Source organism: Saccoglossus kowalevskii, chromosome 20, assembly GCF_978046115.1.
Source record: "Saccoglossus kowalevskii chromosome 20, keSacKowa6.1, whole genome shotgun sequence".
NCBI classification, from domain to species: domain Eukaryota; kingdom Metazoa; phylum Hemichordata; class Enteropneusta; family Harrimaniidae; genus Saccoglossus; species Saccoglossus kowalevskii.
In genome coordinates, this window is record NC_140660.1 from 17,303,882 (window position 1) to 17,314,590 (window position 10,709).

The following is a 10,709-nucleotide window of genomic DNA, read 5'->3' on the forward strand; positions in this document are numbered from 1 at the left end:
AAATATCACTTTTTATCAAAAATTACAAAAATATTCACCAAAATTAGAGAATTAAAGATATCATTACAAAATGAACAAATCTGAGAGAGGTCCACATGTAGTACCTATATATATAATATCAAAGCAATTGGACTTACGGTTTTAAACAAGAAGTCGAAAATATCACTTTTTACCAAAAATTAAATCAAAGAAAGCTTAGAAAGAACTCCCGTGTGCTGAGAGTATTGAAGACACATTAAAAATTAATTCAAAATTACTTGTACATGAGATATTGATGGAAAAGCTGAAAACTAATTATGTAAATCAGGTAACTAATATGAACAGAACAGAACCAAAAAATTATTAATTATTATGCCAATTAGAGAATTAATATGAACAAATTTTATCCCAAAATTAATCAGACCTGTCTATTGTTCTAGAGCAATTATGTACCAAATTTTATTCAAATGTGATGATCAGTAATTGAGATATCAGTGTTAATTAATTATGTTAATTAGGAGATTAATAAGCATAAATATTTACCAAAAACTAATTGGGTTTCTGCATAGTTCTCTTTAAAAGTTTCATTAAAATTCAATTTGTGGTTCTTTATATATCAGTGGAACATTATGCAAATTAGGTAATTAATATCCAATTAAAACTAATCAGGTCTCTGCATAATCCTAGAAGATCTATGTAGCAAGTCTCATTGAAATATGATGATTACTACTTGAAATATCAAAGGCTGAAAATTAATTAATTATGCAAATTAGCTAATTAATATATACTGATATTACCCTAAAAACTATCAGGTCTGTGCAGTGTCCTATGACATCTATGTACCAAATTTCATTGAAATGTAATGATTACTACTTGAAATATCAAAAGTTGAAAATTAATTAATTATGCAAATTAGCTAATTAATATGTACTCATATTACCCTAAAAACTATCAGGTCTGTGCAGTGTCCTATGACATCTATGTACCAAGTGTCATTGAAATGTGATGATTACTACTTGAAATATCAAAAGTTGAAAATTAATTAATTATGCAAATTAGCTAATTAATATATACTGATATTACCCTAAAAACTATCAGGTCTGTGCAGTGTCCTATAACATCTATGTACCAAATTTCATTGAAATGTGATGATTACTACTTGAAATATCAAAAGTTGAAAATTAATTAATTATGCTAATTAGGTAATTAATATGTACTCGTATTACCCTAAAAACTATCAGGTCTGTGCAGTGTCCTATGACATCTATGTACCAAGTGTCATTGAAATGTGATGATTACTACTTGAAATATCAAAAGCTGAAAATTAATTAATTATGCAAATTAGGTAATTAATATGTACTCGTATTACCCTAAAAACTATCAGGTCTGTGCAGTGTCCTATGACATTTATGTACCAAGTTTCACTGAAATGTGACAATTACTACAGAAATATCAAAAGCTGAAAATTAATTAATTATGCTAATTAGGTAATTAATATCTACTGATATTACCCTAAAAACTATCAGGTTTGTGCAGTGTCCTATGACATCTATGTACCAAGTTTCATTGAAATGTGATGATTAGTACTTGAGATATCAGTGGAAAAGCCGAAAATTGATTAATCGTTATGCAAATTAGGTAATTAATATTGCACAGATTTTTACCCAAAACTAACCAAATCTGCGCATTAGTTTGGAGCATTTGTGTGCCAAGTTTCATCAAAATCCAATGAGTGGTTCTTTAGATATCAGTGGAAAAGTCATGAAACAGCTAAAAATCAGCTGATTATCATGCAAATTAGGTAATTAATATGCATGGATTTTACCAAAACATAATCAAATCTGCGCATTGGCCCAGAGCATCTATGCACCAAGTTTCATCAAAAACTGATGTATGGTTCTTGAGATATCAGTGGAACAGACGAACACACATACACACACACATACACACACACACACACACATACAGACACACTAACTGCAAAGACTCCCTTTTTGTGCTTCGCACACGGGAGTCAAAAATATTCACCAAAATTAGAGAATTGAAGATATCATCATGAAATGAACAAATCTAAGAGAGGTCTACCCAAGGTACATGTACACCAAGTATCAAAGCATTCAGGCTTGTAGTTTTCAAGAAGCAGTTGAAAATGTAAAACATTGACACAGACGACGACGACGGACAATCACTCAAATGATAAGCTCCGCTCGACAAAGTCGACAGCGAAGCTAAAAATTTTCACTTTTAAGGTTTTTTTCTAAAAATCAACATTTTAATCTGCCCAACATACAATTCAAATTCAAACATGCACTGCATGACAACCATAACCCTTTAGCTAAGACAGAATATTTGAATACTCACAACTGTGAACTCATTTTGAACACTGCACAAGGAGGATATTGTGACTTTATTCTCAAAGATACATCTTACACATGTGTTAGGACAGCTTGCAAGGAATTTGATTGGTGGTGGTGACACACCGGCTGCAAATAAAATTAAAAATAATTTTAAGATTGATAAACAAATAATTTTATTATTACAGCAGATCCCCTGTAGCACAGAGCCCTGCCACCCCAACCTGCACTAAAAAAAATGATTTGCTCCCCAACCAAGGGGGAAATTTGAAAATGGTGCAGTGATGTTCATTGATTTTTTGATTTATTAAGATTATTCAATACTAGAAGTACATTGTAGATATATGTGTGTCAAGCATTTTAATATTTAAAAAAAAAAATGCTTATTAAACACACGTTTAAATTACAGGATGATTTGGATAGATAAATGATTCTCTGAAAATGTACATTCTATTGTACATGTACATCAAACATTCATTGGTATACAAAATTAAAAATAAATGTGTGGGGTACAGGTTTTAAACTGATCTGAAACTGACAAACAATTTGGCTAAACAATATTTGCAATTTCACTAAATTCCTCACCACAAATTCAAATACAAGACATTAATTTATCAAGACATTAATGCAGCAACAATCTCACTCACTGTTAATTATATAACTGATTAAATTAAATATTGTGGAGGCAAAAAATTGATGTATCCCCTTCAAAAATAATACACTGTCACTCTCACAAAATGTAGTAGAATAATTAAAGAATCTTTATATTTAATTTTAAAGTGGGGTTTGGAGGCACAAAATGAACTTTTTCCAACCATGGGATCTAGTGAAGCATAATACTGTATATATCAGTCATGTCAGTGAAAACAGTTTTACCAAATCAACCAGAAAAAACAATAATGAGCACACAACGGTCACAATTAATTACGTCTGGAAATGTATTATGACAAGATATTTTCCACCTCTCATGGCATAATGCATGAATAAATAATACATTGAAATTATTGGAAATTTTATAGCAATCACGACTCTGACAGTCGAGCAGACGCAAAGCGGTCGCATGTCCATATACCCGAAGACTCACAACACAAATACGAAGGGTTATATACCTCATCAACAACTATTTCTTGAATTTGGAAAAAACAAAAAAAACAAATGAATGTGTCATCATAAAACAATTCAATTGACACAAAATATCCTCTTACCACAAGAATATACAATAGGTATCAAATTTAACTCAAAATAAACCCGAGGTCCAAGTACTGTTGAAATTCGATCACATGTGATAAGCTTACCAGATCATGGAGCTCCATTACCAGACCAACTTTTAAATGCACACCGACATGGCACACTTTGGATACAGAATAAGTTTAGATACTTCAAGGAAGCGACGCTGACCACCATGTAATCAACGAACAGGCACACACATAAACTTTCTGGCAGAGTCAATCGACGACTGCGGCATAATCCATCATCCAGTTTTCCGCGAGCATATTGTAATTTTCAGAATCTCCTTCTCGCTTCCTTTCTATATGATTCTGAGTGGTGTTACTCGGGTACCTACAAGTTCACAATACACCAACAGCAGATTCAAATTATGCGACATTACAGCAATATAAGTCAACAGCAATGCCATGCTGCCATGCAGACACTCATCGCTCACTCTCACTTGTAAAACAACACGCGTAAACATGTTGTGCGCCATCCACGGCCACTTAATCGGTTCATTTTGTTTAAATCTGAATTCCATTATCATCCCTGTGATAAATTTGATCGCGAAACTTACTGTGCACATTTTGTATGAAATGGCTGAATATAAACTCTCACAACAATTAAATTTGATTCGCAAAGACAGATGGAAATCATGTTATTGTAAACTAATTTGGCAACATAGAATGAATGATAATGATGCTTCAACAGTAAATGAACCTGGAAGTCTCAAACACATGAAATGTCCAATAGTAAATAAAACAGACAAGCTGTACATGCACAGAATCACGCTTTTTGGAATTTATTAATTTTTTTCGCAAAATATATAGCAGTTCTTCAACATAAATTTTTCAGAGAATACTTTTCATTCAGCATGTGTTTTTCAAATGAATCACTCAAACACAATTTGAAGATACCCTGGATGTTGACCTTTGCAAATACCGTAATAGGTTTTGGAGTAATTTATTGTCGTAAAAATGCACACAAGCTGTAATATGAATTAATATTTAGATTAGGACTTTAATACTTACCTAGGTTTGTAAATTTCCGATGCAGGCAGGAAAGAATTTTTACCAATGAATCCATCTGAAGTCGACCACTTAGAGCAAACACGCCATAATTGGTGATTCAATGAAAATTGTAGATACAGGGCACACCACGAAAAAAGGTGTATTTTGTAAAGTTTTTGAATGTCATTCCATGTTTGCACTTTTCCATTGGTAACACGTTATGCTATTATTATTATTTAGGATATGTCATTTTAATAGTGACCAACATTTTGTTTAGAAAAAATTCACTGTGAAATATTAAAAAAAGATTAGTTTGGGCTAACTAATTTAGACTAAAAAGGTGAAATTAAAAGCTGTTCAATTAACCTGCTCTCTGGCTAGAAAAAATCTCAACTGGTCTATGATTTATTCCCACTCATGGCTGTAAGAAGTATGAATCTGTTAAAAGAAGTTGGCATAAATTGTTATCTTAAAGACCCATATCTAGCAGCCTGGCTGTAAATTAATCCCTTAGTTTTGGTTGTTTCCTTAAGATTCCTGATAGTCTATTATAGTTATGCATTTAATTTTGGAAATCAAATTACATTGAAGAGAGTGCACTTCTTGTAGAGCAAATTTCATTGACGTATATGTGAATAGCTATGATGTAATTCACTACAGCTACCGGGTAGTGGTCATTTTGACCTCACCTGGATGCCCTGACACAGCAACTGTTGGAAAACATCCTACAATGGCGCTGGTGTGGTAGTGTGGTAGACTGCTGGCAAAACTCTTTCAATTTAATTCTATTTGATGAATATTTTTGGTAATTAACTTCCATGGATAATTTTCAGATCCACAACTTTTTTTAATTTATCAAAATTTGTTTTTATTTATTTAATTTTTTTTATATGTAGTTACAAAATAGCTTCTCTTCCCCAATAGATCTGGTACATGCATGTGGGTTGATATACTACACTGGTACCAGCAACATACTCACATAATTGACAGCATTCACATTGGCACCTTTAGCTAATAACAATTCAACCATAGGTGTGTGTCCTTTTCGTGCAGCATCATGTAATGGAGTGTCCTGGTACTGGAAAAGAATGAAAACATTACTTTGATCAGTATAATGCAATCTATGATGGAATACCCTGGGATAAAATATTTGGAATTTTAGTGGTGTTAACTGACTGGATACACTGATAAAATAATGTTCAATACAAATAATGGTAAACATTAAAGGAGAAGACCAGAAAACAACAAAATGCTCCCAGGTGAAAGAGCATCATTTTGTTTACCTATTTTAATGACTCATAAAATAAAATAAACACAAGCAAAGAAAAACAACAAAATAAACAAACAAATTAAAGTAGAAAAAAATAATGAAAAAAAATTTGGATTGCTTTTCAGATTTGTGTTGGTGAATATTTGGTTTACCAATGCATGTGGATGTACATGACCTTAACTTGAGGTCGCTGACTTTATTTTTCAGTTTTTCTTCTGTTGTTTTGAAACAGTTATTTATGTATTTTGCTATTTGTATTATTGTTTTCTCATCTTTATTATTCAAAACATATTTTAGTTTTTCTTTATATTTTGCTAAATGTGGGGGTGATAACTGCTGGTAAAGTTTTTTATTTCTTCTGCCTAAGGATCACACGTTAACAAAAAATATGTTCTTCGTCCCCTATGGCGTTCACTCACAAAATAGACATTTTCTGTCAGCTATATCTGTGTTGTTATATCTCCCAGTCTCTATTTGTAGTCTGTGAGCACTAATCCTTAATTTTATCATTGTTGACCTGTGATGGGTATTACCGTAATGACTATAGGGTATGTGTAAGTTGTTTTCAAAACCAAGGTCTGTTTTCAGTTCTCTGTAAGTGCACAATTTATTATTGTGATTTTTCCCTTTTGTTATCATTTTCCAAAAATTAGTTTACAATTTTTTTCAAATTTGTTCTGATATTACTTTATCTATAATTACACTGTTCACGTTTTGCATTTTTTCTTCATGCCACAAATGGTCTATATCTAGATCTTTAAGGATAAGTTTTGAACCAGATCGGAGACCCAGTTGTAGATGCCAGAGTTGTCTGTTTCTAAGCTGAGACTGTATGCTTCATATACATTACCCATGAATTTGCAGGCATTTTGTTTATTCTAGACCAGTATTTGATCATCTGTTTTATACCTGCTGTAATTAAATAGGTCAATTTGCTTTTAACTTTGTGCAGATATTTGCAATATTTCCATTGTAAGTGTTCCATTGGTGACATGATATTCATATCAAACATTTTAAGGTGTGTTTTATAGGTATATATGTATCTGAGAATAATACCTTGTTTCATCCTGAAGCATTATTTCATAGCTCTATTTTTAAGATCTTCTTGTGCCAAGTCAAATTTACAATTTGTTTTTAATTTAAGTGCAGGTTGACACTTTTTAATTCAACACCATCTATGGGAAAATTTTTAACGTGTTTGTCGCTTTTGTTGAATACCATGGTTTTTGATTAATTTATATCAATGCTTAATTTTCATTTTTTTGTGGTAAATTTGAAGACTACTTAGTGCATTCTGCAAACCTGAATTACTTTCTTATAGTAGAATTAAGTCATCTTCATATAGTAAACATGGCAGTGTATTATTTCACAAAGATGGCGGATTACCCCCCCCCTGTTTATTTGTCTTTTCGTGTCATCATATATTAAATAACAGTGGACTTAGGCCATTCCCTTGCCTCATGCCTCTTTCTACTAGAAATGTTTTTCTTATAAAGCCTTTTTTTGTTTTTATGAATGCAAGTGAATTTTGGTAGAAAAATGTCCCTGAGCTAATTTTTATCACTCAAACTAGAATGCTTGTTTGTGGTAATGGACAATGATAACTCTGATATCTATCATTTCTGTCATAAGCCGTGATTTGGACGACAACTAGCCCTGAGTACAGTTCTGTAGGTAGGCCTCCTACTGCTAATCATTCGGCCCCCACAGTCCTAGATGACAACCATCGCCCTTTAAGGTGGTCGAGTATAAACTGCGTAGTCATAACAACAAACTGAACGAGGCATACAATTACTCTTGGTACTAGCTTGTAGCAGTTTCTATTGCCCCCCCCCCGGTCTTATTGCACCTGGGGGCAATAGTACCTAGGTCCTATTGCACCCCGAATAAATGTGTATTACATGTAAAAACTATACATTTTGTTATAAGCTCAATAGCATTTTTGAAAAGGAAAGCTGACAATCCCTGGGACAAGATTACAAAAAATTAAATATAAAAAAGCTAGGCTTGTGTATATGCTTGATGTGGCTTAAATTGTCATTTAATATCTCAACTTGGTAAAATGCACGTGATCATTTTGTATTGCCATGTATTGTAACCCAATCATATAATTATTTTCAAATAAAAACCCAGAAACAGTATTGCCAAGTAATCTGTGGGGTGCACTAGAAACTAGCTAGGATATATTGCACCCAGTTAGCATATACCAATTTTATATCATACAAAATATTTGTAGACTTTTGTCAAGTAATCTGAGGGGTGCAGTAGAAACTAGCTAGGATCTATTGCACCCCAGTTAGCATATACCAATTTTATATCATACAAAATATTTGTAAACTTTTGTCAAGTAATCTGAGAGGTGCAGTAGAAACTAGCTAGGATCTATTGCACCCCAGATAGCATATAACAATTTTATATCATACAAAATATTTGTAGACTTTTGTCAAGTAATCTGAGAGGTGCAGTAGAACCTTGTGGGTGCTCTCATGAATTGCTTAAGGCATCTATGAAAGACATTTGAGTTGGCTCCAGTCAAATAAACAAATTGAAGTGACGTCGGCCATTTTGAACCAATCCAATCCAATGGAATAATTGTAAGTGCATGTGTATCAGATGCACACATACACACCCAACCCACCACAAACACACAATTACACTGGTAGGTCTCGTATAAAATGGGCATTTAAATATTGAAGTTACTATAAACTATTTTTATTTGAAATATTTATATTTCATTCATGCACAGCAGCAGCAAGCTCTAGTATGAACTTTCTTGTGAAAATAATCTCAGAATGTACATTCTGCATCTTGTAAATTTCCTGTACACAGTATATATGGTCCAAACAGTGGACAAACATAGCTGGTTGAGTAACTCCACGAATAAACAAATATACAGTACATACAGCTGAGCAGAGGTCATAAAATAGAATGTTACACTTTGGGGGGGGGCAAGCAATGAGTACAGGCTCAAACTGACAAATTAAATCACAGACAAACACAATATCATCAATATTGTCCGACACAACATTTGTAATATATAATGGTAATAGTATGTTAGGAAGGTAATTTTAATACAACTACCTCTCAAAACAACAGAACGTCCCATTACTTCTTTGAACATTTTTGCAGCTATTAAATAATATAAAATAATCAAAGTATATGTATGACATTTTAAATTTTTAAAGGGGGACAATAAAACCAGGGGAGGCAATAACACCTAGATAGTATTGCCCCCGGGGTGCGATAAGAACTAGGTGTTACTGCAGGGGGTGCAATAGGAACTAGGTACTATTCAAGGGGTGCAGTAATAAGGGGGTGCAGGAAGATCTAGTACACTAGAACACACAGGCGAGAATGAAATCTAACTTGTCATTTCATAGGTAACATACCATAACAATGAATTGGCAAACAAGTAGATAAAGTCCAGTCTGACAAAATTCACGGCAAGGTATTTAAAATACAAGTCATTGTCAATGACAAGTTTCTGTCCAGTTTTTAGTGACTGTTTTAGTGCCAAATAATTATTTACACTAAATGTGACATGATTCAAAGTGGAGCCAGTTTATTTGACATGTGTGATTCCTTCTTTTATTCTGTCCATACCATTCATCTGATTCTGAAACATGAAATTGATTCTGAAATATGATTCTGGACTGACGCACGGACGGATGGACGCACAGACAGATGGACGAACTGTCGGTCGGAAGACATGTATCCTAACATGTATAATTTATGTACCAAATTTGAATGAAAACTGACAAAGCATTTCCAAAATACAACATTTTCAAAAAACAAGATGGCTGCCAGTCGGTCATTTTGAATCGACTCGCTAAACCACTGTGTGTGCATATGTCCTACATAGGCACATGCAAAGAATAAACGGAATCGGTCCAAAGGATTCTGAAATGTGGTTCCGGACGGACGCACGGACGGAGACCGAATTATAGGTCCCCCGAACAGGAACTACCGGTAAAAATCATCCAAATGTATTTTGTATCAGACTGCTATGCTATATAGTTTGAAAAGTGATACAGCAGAAACTATAGGAAGACGTTTTGCCCCAATAGTACCAATTTTAGCATTTTTGTGGTTATAATTCAACCAGTAGTCGTTTAGCAACCAAGCACAACTGCATTACTACAATTTTGTTAAATGATAACAAGCGACATAATGGTCAAAATAGCTCCTGGTGTCCTACAAGAACATTGTGGTAGCCAAGTCGAGCAATGCACCCATAAGATTTCTTGAAAAACTGCCAACTCGACTTGATACCAAGTATCAAAGCAATTGAGCTGGTGGTTCAATGAAAATAGCTTTTTTTTAAAGATGACAAAAATAGAGAATTGAAGATACCGTCATGAAATGAACACAGAAATCCACCCAAGGTACCAACATACTATGTATCAAAGCAATTGAGCTGGTAGTTTTCAAGAATTAGGAAATGCAATTGTTGACTCACGGCGATCGAATTTTGAGAGGGGTAGTCAGACCAGGGATTTTTTTTAATATTAGTACTCATTCCCTTTATTCAACAATTTATGAAAAAGTTGGAAATACATAATATGTATTTCCAACTTTTTCATAAATTGTTACCTGTGGGATCCATTCATGGTTTTTGTTTTAGGTTGAATAAGTATTTTTGATATAATATCCATATCCTAAAATACAGCCAAAATCTAGGTGACAATGTACTTTAACTGAATGAGCTGATTATATTGCTGTTCTATTGACAGTGATATTTACATATTCACAAAACCAGTGCAATTCATGTCAGATGAACTTTGACCCCTCCATATTCTTATTAAGCTACTAAATTTTACTGTAACACAAAATCCATTCAATGATACCACATTAGTCCACACAGCTGGTACCAAATCTGTCAAAAAT

At 33.3% G+C, this 10,709-nt stretch overlaps 1 long non-coding RNA gene across 1 annotated transcript; it reads right to left on the reverse strand.

Moving 5' to 3' along the window:
* Positions 1 to 2,350: 2,350 nt before the first annotated feature.
* On the reverse strand, positions 2,351 to 4,105 carry LOC146730073 (uncharacterized). Its single transcript, XR_014927918.1, has 2 exons — positions 3,629 to 4,105; positions 2,351 to 2,462 (listed from the first exon to the last, which is right to left on the reverse strand). It is a non-coding gene; the product is annotated as an uncharacterized LOC146730073 (long non-coding RNA).
* Between the last annotated feature and the right edge of the window lie 6,604 nt (positions 4,106 to 10,709).